Genomic DNA, 16,346 nt, shown 5'->3' on the forward strand with positions numbered 1-16,346 from the left:
TCCCTGCAGTGAAGTGGAAATAACGCGCTATCTCCAGCGGAGATAGCGCGTTATTTCCACTTCACTGCAGGGACCCCGGCAGCATCATACTCAGCGCCGCAGGCGCAGGGACCTCCAGGCTCTCCCTTAAACAGGTACCTCCGCGCCGCACAGACCCCCCTGCCAGCTCCCGCTGCACCCACATGCAGTGGGGAGCTGGCGGAGATCCACCAGCGCCCGCAGCCCCCCGGCGCCTCCCCGCCACCGCGGGGGCTGCGGCCTAATTGTTACGCCACTGCCGTATAGCTCTCCTGTATTGAGTACAGCCCTTAGTTTCCAGCTAAGAAACTGTTGGAGTTGTAACTAGGTAATAAAAAAAGAGACAACGTACACAATGTGTAGCTATGTAAAGCTTTAATAACTGTCGTTAGCATAACACTTATGGGAGCTATTGAACTGTCTGTATTCCACTTCCTCTTGCATTAATACTCAGTCTAAATAAAGGCTCAGTGGGATTGGGTTGACCTGGCTGGGGATAAGGGTGTTATACCATAGGATGGATATTTCCTCTGTTGGGAAGTAGTATTCATTTGTAGGTATTGAAGAATGCAAATACACTTCAACAGGTGCGATTGCATGTATAGAAGAATCTGTCCTAGGATCAGGAATTTCTAATCTCTGGTTTCCGAGATTTTCAATTTGAGTCGGCCTTCCACTATCCAAAATTTGTCCAAGACTGTAGGTTTTGACAGCAAAGCATGTACAGTATGATGTCACACAGTGACTTTTTATGATTTTTCATTTTTGTTCCTGTAAATGAAACAAATTAAAAAGTACTCCAATTATCTAATAATATTGGGGTTGATTATATTCTTCGCGCTGTGTATACTGCCGGGAGAGAGGTCACAGAGCTATTCTAATCAGCGTAATGCTATATTGGAGAATGCCGGTACTCGTGTGTTTGATCGCTTAAAAGTGCATCGCCACTCTAGTTTTGTCATATTTCTGCTCACAAACTGGGAGGAGTGCAAGCAGAAATCTACTTGTCATCATTGGCAGTCCCTGGAGACTAACCCCTCCCCCCCCCCAGCACACCAAAGCCCGACCCTCCACCACCAACGCCCCACCGGACTCACCCCATGCCACATCACACCCACACCCCTACCGTCACCCACGCACACCCCCAACTCCTACACCCCCTGCACACACACACACACAAACAAAACACCATTGCACCCATCCCTCCATCACCAAAACAAGAGCACACACACAGCCCCCCCCCGCACCTGCACCTCTACTACCTGCAGCACACCCACACCTGCCCCTCACGCACCACCACCAAACACTCTCCGCCACCTGCCGCAACCCCACACCTGCCATTAACCCCCACCCATGGTACTATTGCTCCCTCCCACGGCACCCCCCACAACATGCAGTACCCCTGCACCCAGCCGCACCAACACCGCACACCCCCATTCCCCACGTGCTGTACCCATGCATCCATTCCTCCCCATACACACCTCCCCCGCTCCCAACGCACACCCCCTCTCAGTCCACCCGTGCACCCCTTCTCCTAACCAACCCACATGGCCCACCCCTGCACCTGCTATTCCACACACAGTATCCCCACACCAACCACTCTCCCACCCACACCACCCCCAAGCACTCTTGCACCCGACCCTCACCCACCGCACCCCCACAGACAACACCACCACACCTACCCCTCTGCCACCCGCAGCACCCCCATATCCACCACAGGCAACATCGCACCCGCCTCCCTCTCCATCCTGCAGTACACCCACCCCTACATAAAGGGGCTCCCAGGTTAAGGGGGCAGAGCCCCTTACGATGGTGTGAAGAGCGCCCGTAGGGCGCGATGAATCATCTAGTATATAATATTCACCTTATGCGTTTTTTTAAACACAGAAATGACAGAAGGTCGATACAAGCCTAAGGTTGACATGGGCATGGTGGACAAGTTATTCAGGTAAGACCAAATGCAAGATTTGTAGAGGGGCGTTTCCAGGATAGATTATATATTACAATATGGGTGGGGGTAGATCCCTTAATAGGGAGAACGCTCACCACACAGCACTCCAAGGTCTTTCAGAGTCAGTGATGACTGTTTATTGCAACATTTTGGAGCACACATATGGGGGTATGGTAAATGTTGGCTATGGTGCTATGGAGAATGAGCCAAAATTCACATTATGCGACAGTAAGAATGAAGGGACAGCGATTATGACAGCGAGGATGCAGGGACAGAGATCATGACATCAGGGGACAAAGGGTCAGAGAGCTTGACAGTGGGGATGCAAGGCAGAGAAAATGCACTATAGGACAGAAAAGAAGCACTATAGCAGGCTATTTACGTTGCCAGCCTACCATGGGTCCAGCAGCGGTGGGGATGAAAGCCGGGCATAGCCTACATGGGTGAGGGTGTCATTGAGAGAAAGGGAGAGAGACAGGGAGAAAGAATTATAGAGAGAGAATGTCAGGGGAGGGAAGGGGTAACAGGGAGAGACATGGAGTAAGAGGGTGTCAGTTAGAGAAAAGGGGAGAAACGGAGTAAGAGAGGGTGTCAGGGAAAGAGATGGAGAGAGAGAGAATGATAGGGTGTCAGAAAAGAGAAAGGGGGAGAGAGAATAAGTGAGAGATACAGAGAGAATCAGGGAGAGACAGGGAGTAAGACAGAGAGAGTGTGTTTCAGGGTGAAAGACAACGTCAGGTAGAGACTGAGAGAAAGGAGAAATGTGGGGAAGGTGGTGGGGTGGAGAGCTTTAAAGGGGAAGAGAGAGCAGGGGAGAGAAAAAGGGGAGAGGGAGAGAGAGGGGGAGAGCGGAGGAGGGGAAGCAGAGGAGAGGAGGAATAAAGGGGAGCAGAAGAGGGAGAGCGGAGGAGAGGAGGGGGTAGCGGTGGAGGATAGTAGGAAGGGGAGCAGAGGAGAGGATAAAGCAGACATAGGAAAGCAGGAGAGGGGGTGAGGAGGGGAAGTGAAGGAGAGGTAGTGAACAGAGGAGAGGAGAAGGGAAAGCAGTGGAGGGGTTGAGGAGTAGCGGGGGAGGAGAGGAAGCAGAGGAGTGGTGGTGGGAAAGCAGAGGAGAGGAGGAGGGGGAGCGGAGACGGTGGTGGGGGAGCTGAGGAGGAGTGGAGAACGGAGAGTAGGAGCAGACAAGAGGAGGAGGAGGAGAGGAGGCGTGGAGGATGAGTGATGAATGGAGAGAAGGGGAGGGGGTGCGGAGGAGAGGAGGTAAGCAGGAGGGAAGCAAAGGAGAGGGGGAGTGGAGGTGTTGGGGGAGCTGAGGAGGAGGAGAGAATGGAGAGCAGGAGCAGACAAGAGGAGCAGAGGGGGAGAGGAGTAGATAGGGGAAGGAGGAGGTGTAGAGGAGGAGTGAGGAAGGGAGCGCAGTGCAAGCCAGCGCTGTGTACCTCCTCTCAGGATCAGCAGCGATGGTAGCGATGGTTTTTCTGCCCCTGCTCCCAGGTCTGCAGCACTCTCTCTCCTCGGTGCTAGTCATCTCCTCCTGCTCATCTCCCTGGTACAAGGTCACCGGCAGTCTGAGAGAGAGAAGTGTGGGGAAATTGGTGAGGAGGAGAAAGATAGAGGGGAAAGAGAGAGCAGGGGAGAGGAGGATGGGAAGTGGAAGAAAGAGTGGGATAAGGGAAGAAGGAGCAGAAGAGTGGAGGCAGAGGACAAGGAGCAGAATAGAGGAAATGTACGAGGAGGGGAAGGAGAGGAGGGAGCGGAGGATGGAGAGTAAATGAGGAGGAGGTGGGGGAGATGAGGGCCTGGAGGGCCTGAGGAGTGGAAGGGAAGGAGAGGAGAAGGGAGAGCAAGAACGGAGGAGGGAAAGTGAAGGAGAGGAGGAGGGGAGCATAGGAGAGGGGGAGAGGTGAAGCAGAGAAGGTAGAGCAGGAGAGGTGGTGAGGAGAAGGGGGAGGGGGTGAGGAGGTGTGGAGAAAGAGCGGAGAAGGGAGAGCCGTATACGCAGGCGCAGTGTACCTCTTGTCATCGGCGCTGAATGCTACATGATCAGCAATGGAATGCCGGGTTTTCTACCCCTGCTCATGGGTCTGCTGCATTCTCTTTCCTAAGTGCTAGTCATCTCATCCTTCATCTTCCCGGCACTGGGTCTTCTTTTCCTGCACCCCACAGCTGGGTCCCTGGCAGTCTGAGAGAGAGAGGAAAGTGGTGGAGAGAAGAGAGAAGAGAGAAGAGGGAGAGGGAGAGAGGAGAGGGAGAGGCAGGGGAGAAGGGAGTGCAGTGCAAGCTGGCACTGTGTACCTCTTGTCACGATCAGCAGCAATGCTAGCAGGTATTTTTCCCGTCTGCTGCATGCTCTCTCCTGCGGTGCTAGTCATCTCTTCCTGCTCCATCTCCCCGTCGCTGGGTCTTCTTTTCCTTCACCCCAGCAGTCTGAGAGAGAGAGAGCGCAGTGTGGGGAAATTGGTGAGGAGGAGAGAGATAGAGGGGAAAGAAAGAGCAGGGGAGAGCTTCTCCGCTCCTTCTCCACACCTCCACTTCCCATCCTCCTCACCCCCTCTCCTCTGCTCCCCCACCTCCTCTCCTTCACTTTCCCTCCTCTGCTCCTGCTCTCCCTTCTGAAAATGCAGATTTAGACTTGTAGGCATTGTGTGAACAAGATAGCGTTGAAAAATCGGCCCCAGCTTATTCCGCCTTAGAGAAAACCGCGTTGACATTTTTTCCAAATGCCTTGCAATATCTCCTTAACGAAAAGAGCTAGAAGGCTGAAAATGCAGATTTAGACTTGTAGGCATTGTGTGAACAAGATAAATCCCAGAAATTGACATTTTTTCCAAATGCTTTGCAATATCTCCTTAACGAAAAGAGCTAGAAGGCTGAAAATGCAGATTTAGACTTGTAGGCATTGTGTGAACAAGATAACGTTGAAAAATCGGCCCCAGCTTATTCCGCCTTAGAGAAAACCGCGTTGACATTTTTTCCAAATGCCTTGCAATATCTCCTTAACGAAAAGAGCTGGAAGGCTGAAAATGCAGATTTAGACTTGTAGGCATTGTGTGAACAAGATAACGTTGAAAAATCGGCCCCAGCTAATTCCGCCTTAGAGAAAACCGCGTTGACATTTTTTCCAAATGCTTTGCAATATCTCCTTAACGAAAAGAGCTAGAAGGCTGAAAATGCAGATTTAGACTTGTAGGCATTGTGTGAACAAGATAACGTTGAAAAATCGGCCCCAGCTTATTCCGCCTTAGAGAAAACCGCGTTGACATTTTTTCCAAATGCCTTGCAATATCTCCTTAACGAAAAGAGCTAGATGGCTGAAAATGCAGATTTAGACTTGTAGGCATTGTGTGAACAAGATAGCGTTGAAAAATCGGCCCCAGCTTATTCCGCCTTAGAGAAAACCGCGTTGACATTTTTTCCAGATGCTTTGCAATATCTCCTTAACGAAAAGAGCTGGAAGGCTGAAAATGCAGATTTAGACTTGTAGGCATTGTGTGAACAAGATAGCGTTGAAAAATCGGCCCCAGCTTATTCCGCCTTAGAGAAAACCGCGTTGACATTTTTTCCAAATGCTTTGCAATATCTCCTTAACGAAAAGAGCTGGAAGGCTGAAAATGCAGATTTAGACTTGTAGGCATTGTGTGAACAAGATAGCGTTGAAAAATCGGCCCCAGCTTATTCCGCCTTAGAGAAAACCGCGTTGACATTTTTTCCAAATGCCTTGCAATATCTCCTTAACGAAAAGAGCTAGAAGGCTGAAAATGCAGATTTAGACTTGTAGGCATTGTGTGAACAAGATAGCGTTGAAAAATCGGCCCCAGCTTATTCCGCCTTAGAGAAAACCGCGTTGACATTTTTTCCAGATGCTTTGCAATATCTCCTTAACGAAAAGACCTGGAAGGCTGAAAATGCAGATTTAGACTTGTAGGCATTGTGTGAACAAGATAGCGTTGAAAAATCGGCCCCAGCTTATTCCGCCTTAGAGAAAACCGCGTTGACATTTGTTCCAAATGCCTTGCAATATCTCCTTAACGAAAAGAGCTAGATGGCTGAAAATGCAGATTTAGACTTGTAGGCATTGTGTGAACAAGATAGCGTTGAAAAATCGGCCCCAGCTTATTCCGCCTTAGAGAAAACCGCGTTGACATTTTTTCCAAATGCCTTGCAATATCTCCTTAACGAAAAGAGCTGGAAGGCTGAAAATGCAGATTTAGACTTGTAGGCATTGTGTGAACAAGATAACGTTGAAAAATCGGCCCCAGCTAATTCCGCCTTAGAGAAAACCGCGTTGACATTTTTTCCAAATGCTTTGCAATATCTCCTTAACGAAAAGAGCTAGAAGGCTGAAAATGCAGATTTAGACTTGTAGGCATTGTGTGAACAAGATAACGTTGAAAAATCGGCCCCAGCTTATTCCGCCTTAGAGAAAACCGCGTTGACATTTTTTCCAAATGCCTTGCAATATCTCCTTAACGAAAAGAGCTAGATGGCTGAAAATGCAGATTTAGACTTGTAGGCATTGTGTGAACAAGATAGCGTTGAAAAATCGGCCCCAGCTTATTCCGCCTTAGAGAAAACCGCGTTGACATTTTTTCCAGATGCTTTGCAATATCTCCTTAACGAAAAGAGCTAGAAGGCTGAAAATGCAGATTTAGACTTGTAGGCATTGTGTGAACAAGATAACGTTGAAAAATCGGCCCCAGCTAATTCCGCCTTAGAGAAAACCGCGTTGACATTTTTTCCAAATGCCTTGCAATATCTCCTTAACGAAAAGAGCTAGAAGGCTGAAAATGCAGATTTAGACTTGTAGGCATTGTGTGAACAAGATAACGTTGAAAAATCGGCCCCAGCTAATTCCGCCTTAGAGAAAACCGCGTTGACATTTTTTCCAAATGCTTTGCAATATCTCCTTAACGAAAAGAGCTAGAAGGCTGAAAATGCAGATTTAGACTTGTAGGCATTGTGTGAACAAGATAACGTTGAAAAATCGGCCCCAGCTTATTCCGCCTTAGAGAAAACCGCGTTGACATTTTTTCCAAATGCCTTGCAATATCTCCTTAACGAAAAGAGCTGGAAGGCTGAAAATGCAGATTTAGACTTGTAGGCATTGTGTGAACAAGATAACGTTGAAAAATCGGCCCCAGCTAATTCCGCCTTAGAGAAAACCGCGTTGACATTTTTTCCAAATGCTTTGCAATATCTCCTTAACGAAAAGAGCTAGAAGGCTGAAAATGCAGATTTAGACTTGTAGGCATTGTGTGAACAAGATAACGTTGAAAAATCGGCCCCAGCTTATTCCGCCTTAGAGAAAACCGCGTTGACATTTTTTCCAAATGCCTTGCAATATCTCCTTAACGAAAAGAGCTAGATGGCTGAAAATGCAGATTTAGACTTGTAGGCATTGTGTGAACAAGATAGCGTTGAAAAATCGGCCCCAGCTTATTCCGCCTTAGAGAAAACCGCGTTGACATTTTTTCCAGATGCTTTGCAATATCTCCTTAACGAAAAGAGCTGGAAGGCTGAAAATGCAGATTTAGACTTGTAGGCATTGTGTGAACAAGATAGCGTTGAAAAATCGGCCCCAGCTTATTCCGCCTTAGAGAAAACCGCGTTGACATTTTTTCCAAATGCTTTGCAATATCTCCTTAACGAAAAGAGCTGGAAGGCTGAAAATGCAGATTTAGACTTGTAGGCATTGTGTGAACAAGATAGCGTTGAAAAATCGGCCCCAGCTTATTCCGCCTTAGAGAAAACCGCGTTGACATTTTTTCCAAATGCCTTGCAATATCTCCTTAACGAAAAGAGCTAGAAGGCTGAAAATGCAGATTTAGACTTGTAGGCATTGTGTGAACAAGATAGCGTTGAAAAATCGTCCCCAGCTTATTCCGCCTTAGAGAAAACCGCGTTGACATTTTTTCCAGATGCTTTGCAATATCTCCTTAACGAAAAGAGCTGGAAGGCTGAAAATGCAGATTTAGACTTGTAGGCATTGTGTGAACAAGATAGCGTTGAAAAATCGGCCCCAGCTTATTCCGCCTTAGAGAAAACCGCGTTGACATTTGTTCCAAATGCCTTGCAATATCTCCTTAACGAAAAGAGCTAGATGGCTGAAAATGCAGATTTAGACTTGTAGGCATTGTGTGAACAAGATAGCGTTGAAAAATCGGCCCCAGCTTATTCCGCCTTAGAGAAAACCGCGTTGACATTTTTTCCAAATGCCTTGCAATATCTCCTTAACGAAAAGAGCTGGAAGGCTGAAAATGCAGATTTAGACTTGTAGGCATTGTGTGAACAAGATAACGTTGAAAAATCGGCCCCAGCTAATTCCGCCTTAGAGAAAACCGCGTTGACATTTTTTCCAAATGCTTTGCAATATCTCCTTAACGAAAAGAGCTAGAAGGCTGAAAATGCAGATTTAGACTTGTAGGCATTGTGTGAACAAGATAACGTTGAAAAATCGGCCCCAGCTTATTCCGCCTTAGAGAAAACCGCGTTGACATTTTTTCCAAATGCCTTGCAATATCTCCTTAACGAAAAGAGCTAGATGGCTGAAAATGCAGATTTAGACTTGTAGGCATTGTGTGAACAAGATAGCGTTGAAAAATCGGCCCCAGCTTATTCCGCCTTAGAGAAAACCGCGTTGACATTTTTTCCAGATGCTTTGCAATATCTCCTTAACGAAAAGAGCTGGAAGGCTGAAAATGCAGATTTAGACTTGTAGGCATTGTGTGAACAAGATAGCGTTGAAAAATCGGCCCCAGCTTATTCCGCCTTAGAGAAAACCGCGTTGACATTTTTTCCAAATGCTTTGCAATATCTCCTTAACGAAAAGAGCTGGAAGGCTGAAAATGCAGATTTAGACTTGTAGGCATTGTGTGAACAAGATACCGTTGAAAAATCGGCCCCAGCTTATTCCGCCTTAGAGAAAACCGTGTTGACATTTTTTCCAAATGCCTTGCAATATCTCCTTAACGAAAAGAGCTAGAAGGCTGAAAATGCAGATTTAGACTTGTAGGCATTGTGTGAACAAGATAGCGTTGAAAAATCGGCCCCAGCTTATTCCGCCTTAGAGAAAACCGCGTTGACATTTTTTCCAGATGCTTTGCAATATCTCCTTAACGAAAAGAGCTGGAAGGCTGAAAATGCAGATTTAGACTTGTAGGCATTGTGTGAACAAGATAGCGTTGAAAAATCGGCCCCAGCTTATTCCGCCTTAGAGAAAACCGCGTTGACATTTGTTCCAAATGCCTTGCAATATCTCCTTAACGAAAAGAGCTAGATGGCTGAAAATGCAGATTTAGACTTGTAGGCATTGTGTGAACAAGATAGCGTTGAAAAATCGGCCCCAGCTTATTCCGCCTTAGAGAAAACCGCGTTGACATTTTTTCCAGATGCTTTGCAATATCTCCTTAACGAAAAGAGCTGGAAGGCTGAAAATGCAGATTTAGACTTGTAGGCATTGTGTGAACAAGATAGCGTTGAAAAATCGGCCCCAGCTCATTCCGCCTTAGAGAAAACCGCGTTGACATTTTTTCCAAATGCTTTGCAATATCTCCTTAACGAAAAGAGCTAGAAGGCTGAAAATGCAGATTTAGACTTGTAGGCATTGTGTGAACAAGATAACGTTGAAAAATCGGCCCCAGCTTATTCCGCCTTAGAGAAAACCGCGTTGACATTTTTTCCAAATGCTTTGCAATATCTCCTTAACGAAAAGAGCTGGAAGGCTGAAAATGCAGATTTAGACTTGTAGGCATTGTGTGAACAAGATAACGTTGAAAAATCGGCCCCAGCTTATTCCGCCTTAGAGAAAACCGCGTTGACATTTTTTCCAAATGCTTTGCAATATCTCCTTAACGAAAAGAGCTGGAAGGCTGAAAATGCAGATTTAGACTTGTAGGCATTGTGTGAACAAGATAACGTTGAAAAATCGGCCCCAGCTTATTCCACCTTAGAGAAAACCGCGTTGACATTTTTTCCAAATGCTTTGCAATATCTCCTTAACGAAAAGAGCTAGAAGGCTGAAAATGCAGATTTAGACTTGTAGGCATTGTGTGAACAAGATAACGTTGAAAAATCGGCCCCAGCTTATTCCGCCTTAGAGAAAACCGCGTTGACATTTTTTCCAAATGCTTTGCAATATCTCCTTAACGAAAAGAGCTGGAAGGCTGAAAATGCAGATTTAGACTTGTAGGCATTGTGTGAACAAGATAGCGTTGAAAAATCGGCCCCAGCTCATTCCGCCTTAGAGAAAACCGCGTTGACATTTTTTCCAAATGCTTTGCAATATCTCCTTAACGAAAAGAGCTGGAAGGCTGAAAATGCAGATTTAGACTTGTAGGCATTGTGTGAACAAGATAACGTTGAAAAATCGGCCCCAGCTTATTCCACCTTAGAGAAAACCGCGTTGACATTTTTTCCAAATGCTTTGCAATATCTCCTTAACGAAAAGAGCTAGAAGGCTGAAAATGCAGATTTAGACTTGTAGGCATTGTGTGAACAAGATAACGTTGAAAAATCGGCCCCAGCTTATTCCGCCTTAGAGAAAACCGCGTTGACATTTTTTCCAAATGCTTTGCAATATCTCCTTAACGAAAAGAGCTGGAAGGCTGAAAATGCAGATTTAGACTTGTAGGCATTGTGTGAACAAGATAGCGTTGAAAAATCGGCCCCAGCTCATTCCGCCTTAGAGAAAACCGCGTTGACATTTTTTCCAAATGCTTTGCAATATCTCCTTAACGAAAAGAGCTGGAAGGCTGAAAATGCAGATTTAGACTTGTAGGCATTGTGTGAACAAGATAACGTTGAAAAATCGGCCCCAGCTTATTCCGCCTTAGAGAAAACCGCGTTGACATTTTTTCCAAATGCTTTGCAATATCTCCTTAACGAAAAGAGCTGGAAGGCTGAAAATGCAGATTTAGACTTGTAGGCATTGTGTGAACAAGATAGCGTTGGAAAATCGGCCCCAGCTTATTCCGCCTTAGAGAAAACCGCGTTGACATTTTTTCCAAATGCCTTGCAATATCTCCTTAACGAAAAGAGCTAGAAGGCTGAAAATGCAGATTTAGACTTGTAGGCATTGTGTGAACAAGATAGCGTTGAAAAATCGGCCCCAGCTTATTCCGCCTTAGAGAAAACCGCGTTGACATTTTTTCCAAATGCCTTGCAATATCTCCTTAACGAAAAGAGCTAGAAGGCTGAAAATGCAGATTTAGACTTGTAGGCATTGTGTGAACAAGATAACGTTGAAAAATCGGCCCCAGCTTATTCCGCCTTAGAGAAAACCGCGTTGACATTTTTTCCAAATGCTTTGCAATATCTCCTTAACGAAAAGAGCTAGAAGGCTGAAAATGCAGATTTAGACTTGTAGGCATTGTGTGAACAAGATAACGTTGAAAAATCGGCCCCAGCTTATTCCGCCTTAGAGAAAACCGCGTTGACATTTTTTCCAAATGCCTTGCAATATCTCCTTAACGAAAAGAGCTGGAAGGCTGAAAATGCAGATTTAGACTTGTAGGCATTGTGTGAACAAGATAACGTTAAAAAATCGGCCCCAGCTAATTCCGCCTTAGAGAAAACCGCGTTGACATTTTTTCCAAATGCTTTGCAATATCTCCTTAACGAAAAGAGCTAGAAGGCTGAAAATGCAGATTTAGACTTGTAGGCATTGTGTGAACAAGATAACGTTGAAAAATCGGCCCCAGCTTATTCCGCCTTAGAGAAAACCGCGTTGACATTTTTTCCAAATGCCTTGCAATATCTCCTTAACGAAAAGAGCTAGATGGCTGAAAATGCAGATTTAGACTTGTAGGCATTGTGTGAACAAGATAGCGTTGAAAAATCGGCCCCAGCTTATTCCGCCTTAGAGAAAACCGCGTTGACATTTTTTCCAGATGCTTTGCAATATCTCCTTAACGAAAAGAGCTGGAAGGCTGAAAATGCAGATTTAGACTTGTAGGCATTGTGTGAACAAGATAGCGTTGAAAAATCGGCCCCAGCTTATTCCGCCTTAGAGAAAACCGCGTTGACATTTTTTCCAAATGCTTTGCAATATCTCCTTAACGAAAAGAGCTGGAAGGCTGAAAATGCAGATTTAGACTTGTAGGCATTGTGTGAACAAGATAGCGTTGAAAAATCGGCCCCAGCTTATTCCGCCTTAGAGAAAACCGCGTTGACATTTTTTCCAAATGCCTTGCAATATCTCCTTAACGAAAAGAGCTAGAAGGCTGAAAATGCAGATTTAGACTTGTAGGCATTGTGTGAACAAGATAGCGTTGAAAAATCGTCCCCAGCTTATTCCGCCTTAGAGAAAACCGCGTTGACATTTTTTCCAGATGCTTTGCAATATCTCCTTAACGAAAAGAGCTGGAAGGCTGAAAATGCAGATTTAGACTTGTAGGCATTGTGTGAACAAGATAGCGTTGAAAAATCGGCCCCAGCTTATTCCGCCTTAGAGAAAACCGCGTTGACATTTGTTCCAAATGCCTTGCAATATCTCCTTAACGAAAAGAGCTAGATGGCTGAAAATGCAGATTTAGACTTGTAGGCATTGTGTGAACAAGATAGCGTTGAAAAATCGGCCCCAGCTTATTCCGCCTTAGAGAAAACCGCGTTGACATTTTTTCCAAATGCCTTGCAATATCTCCTTAACGAAAAGAGCTGGAAGGCTGAAAATGCAGATTTAGACTTGTAGGCATTGTGTGAACAAGATAACGTTGAAAAATCGGCCCCAGCTAATTCCGCCTTAGAGAAAACCGCGTTGACATTTTTTCCAAATGCTTTGCAATATCTCCTTAACGAAAAGAGCTAGAAGGCTGAAAATGCAGATTTAGACTTGTAGGCATTGTGTGAACAAGATAACGTTGAAAAATCGGCCCCAGCTTATTCCGCCTTAGAGAAAACCGCGTTGACATTTTTTCCAAATGCCTTGCAATATCTCCTTAACGAAAAGAGCTAGATGGCTGAAAATGCAGATTTAGACTTGTAGGCATTGTGTGAACAAGATAGCGTTGAAAAATCGGCCCCAGCTTATTCCGCCTTAGAGAAAACCGCGTTGACATTTTTTCCAGATGCTTTGCAATATCTCCTTAACGAAAAGAGCTGGAAGGCTGAAAATGCAGATTTAGACTTGTAGGCATTGTGTGAACAAGATAGCGTTGAAAAATCGGCCCCAGCTTATTCCGCCTTAGAGAAAACCGCGTTGACATTTTTTCCAAATGCTTTGCAATATCTCCTTAACGAAAAGAGCTGGAAGGCTGAAAATGCAGATTTAGACTTGTAGGCATTGTGTGAACAAGATACCGTTGAAAAATCGGCCCCAGCTTATTCCGCCTTAGAGAAAACCGTGTTGACATTTTTTCCAAATGCCTTGCAATATCTCCTTAACGAAAAGAGCTAGAAGGCTGAAAATGCAGATTTAGACTTGTAGGCATTGTGTGAACAAGATAGCGTTGAAAAATCGGCCCCAGCTTATTCCGCCTTAGAGAAAACCGCGTTGACATTTTTTCCAGATGCTTTGCAATATCTCCTTAACGAAAAGAGCTGGAAGGCTGAAAATGCAGATTTAGACTTGTAGGCATTGTGTGAACAAGATAGCGTTGAAAAATCGGCCCCAGCTTATTCCGCCTTAGAGAAAACCGCGTTGACATTTGTTCCAAATGCCTTGCAATATCTCCTTAACGAAAAGAGCTAGATGGCTGAAAATGCAGATTTAGACTTGTAGGCATTGTGTGAACAAGATAGCGTTGAAAAATCGGCCCCAGCTTATTCCGCCTTAGAGAAAACCGCGTTGACATTTTTTCCAGATGCTTTGCAATATCTCCTTAACGAAAAGAGCTGGAAGGCTGAAAATGCAGATTTAGACTTGTAGGCATTGTGTGAACAAGATAGCGTTGAAAAATCGGCCCCAGCTCATTCCGCCTTAGAGAAAACCGCGTTGACATTTTTTCCAAATGCTTTGCAATATCTCCTTAACGAAAAGAGCTAGAAGGCTGAAAATGCAGATTTAGACTTGTAGGCATTGTGTGAACAAGATAACGTTGAAAAATCGGCCCCAGCTTATTCCGCCTTAGAGAAAACCGCGTTGACATTTTTTCCAAATGCTTTGCAATATCTCCTTAACGAAAAGAGCTGGAAGGCTGAAAATGCAGATTTAGACTTGTAGGCATTGTGTGAACAAGATAACGTTGAAAAATCGGCCCCAGCTTATTCCGCCTTAGAGAAAACCGCGTTGACATTTTTTCCAAATGCTTTGCAATATCTCCTTAACGAAAAGAGCTGGAAGGCTGAAAATGCAGATTTAGACTTGTAGGCATTGTGTGAACAAGATAACGTTGAAAAATCGGCCCCAGCTTATTCCACCTTAGAGAAAACCGCGTTGACATTTTTTCCAAATGCTTTGCAATATCTCCTTAACGAAAAGAGCTAGAAGGCTGAAAATGCAGATTTAGACTTGTAGGCATTGTGTGAACAAGATAACGTTGAAAAATCGGCCCCAGCTTATTCCGCCTTAGAGAAAACCGCGTTGACATTTTTTCCAAATGCTTTGCAATATCTCCTTAACGAAAAGAGCTGGAAGGCTGAAAATGCAGATTTAGACTTGTAGGCATTGTGTGAACAAGATAGCGTTGAAAAATCGGCCCCAGCTCATTCCGCCTTAGAGAAAACCGCGTTGACATTTTTTCCAAATGCTTTGCAATATCTCCTTAACGAAAAGAGCTGGAAGGCTGAAAATGCAGATTTAGACTTGTAGGCATTGTGTGAACAAGATAACGTTGAAAAATCGGCCCCAGCTTATTCCACCTTAGAGAAAACCGCGTTGACATTTTTTCCAAATGCTTTGCAATATCTCCTTAACGAAAAGAGCTAGAAGGCTGAAAATGCAGATTTAGACTTGTAGGCATTGTGTGAACAAGATAACGTTGAAAAATCGGCCCCAGCTTATTCCGCCTTAGAGAAAACCGCGTTGACATTTTTTCCAAATGCTTTGCAATATCTCCTTAACGAAAAGAGCTGGAAGGCTGAAAATGCAGATTTAGACTTGTAGGCATTGTGTGAACAAGATAGCGTTGAAAAATCGGCCCCAGCTCATTCCGCCTTAGAGAAAACCGCGTTGACATTTTTTCCAAATGCTTTGCAATATCTCCTTAACGAAAAGAGCTGGAAGGCTGAAAATGCAGATTTAGACTTGTAGGCATTGTGTGAACAAGATAACGTTGAAAAATCGGCCCCAGCTTATTCCGCCTTAGAGAAAACCGCGTTGACATTTTTTCCAAATGCTTTGCAATATCTCCTTAACGAAAAGAGCTGGAAGGCTGAAAATGCAGATTTAGACTTGTAGGCATTGTGTGAACAAGATAGCGTTGGAAAATCGGCCCCAGCTTATTCCGCCTTAGAGAAAACCGCGTTGACATTTTTTCCAAATGCCTTGCAATATCTCCTTAACGAAAAGAGCTAGAAGGCTGAAAATGCAGATTTAGACTTGTAGGCATTGTGTGAACAAGATAGCGTTGAAAAATCGGCCCCAGCTTATTCCGCCTTAGAGAAAACCGCGTTGACATTTTTTCCAAATGCCTTGCAATATCTCCTTAACGAAAAGAGCTAGAAGGCTGAAAATGCAGATTTAGACTTGTAGGCATTGTGTGAACAAGATAACGTTGAAAAATCGGCCCCAGCTTATTCCGCCTTAGAGAAAACCGCGTTGACATTTTTTCCAAATGCTTTGCAATATCTCCTTAACGAAAAGAGCTAGAAGGCTGAAAATGCAGATTTAGACTTGTAGGCATTGTGTGAACAAGATAACGTTGAAAAATCGGCCCCAGCTTATTCCGCCTTAGAGAAAACCGCGTTGACATTTTTTCCAAATGCTTTGCAATATCTCCTTAACGAAAAGAGCTAGAAGGCTGAAAATGCAGATTTAGACTTGTAGGCATTGTGTGAACAAGATAACGTTGAAAAATCGGCCCCAGCTTATTCCGCCTTAGAGAAAACCGCGTTGACATTTTTTCCAAATGCCTTGCAATATCTCCTTAACGAAAAGAGCTAGATGGCTGAAAATGCAGATTTAGACTTGTAGGCATTGTGTGAACAAGATAGCGTTGAAAAATCGGCCCCAGCTTATTCCGCCTTAGAGAAAACCGCGTTGACATTTTTTCCAGATGCTTTGCAATATCTCCTTAACGAAAAGAGCTAGAAGGCTGAAAATGCAGATTTAGACTTGTAGGCATTGTGTGAACAAGATAACGTTGAAAAATCGGCCCCAGCTAATTCCGCCTTAGAGAAAACCGCGTTGACATTTTTTCCAAATGCCTTGCAATATCTCCTTAACGAAAAGAGCTAGAAGGCTGAAAATGCAGATTTAGACTTGTAGGCATTGTGTGAACAA

General features: G+C 44.7%; 1 long non-coding RNA gene across 1 annotated transcript; it reads right to left on the reverse strand.

Annotated features, from left to right (window-relative positions):
* Nucleotides 1-387: 387 nt before the first annotated feature.
* Nucleotides 388-4,118, reverse strand: LOC146055225 (uncharacterized). Its single transcript, XR_014468532.1, has 3 exons — nucleotides 3,983-4,118; nucleotides 3,409-3,537; nucleotides 388-789 (listed from the first exon to the last, which is right to left on the reverse strand). It is a non-coding gene; the product is annotated as an uncharacterized LOC146055225 (long non-coding RNA).
* Between the last annotated feature and the right edge of the window lie 12,228 nt (nucleotides 4,119-16,346).

This window comes from Crinia signifera, unplaced genomic scaffold, assembly GCF_055691185.1.
Source record: "Crinia signifera unplaced genomic scaffold, ASM5569118v1 HAP2_SCAFFOLD_383, whole genome shotgun sequence".
Classification (NCBI taxonomy): Eukaryota; Metazoa; Chordata; class Amphibia; order Anura; family Myobatrachidae; genus Crinia; species Crinia signifera.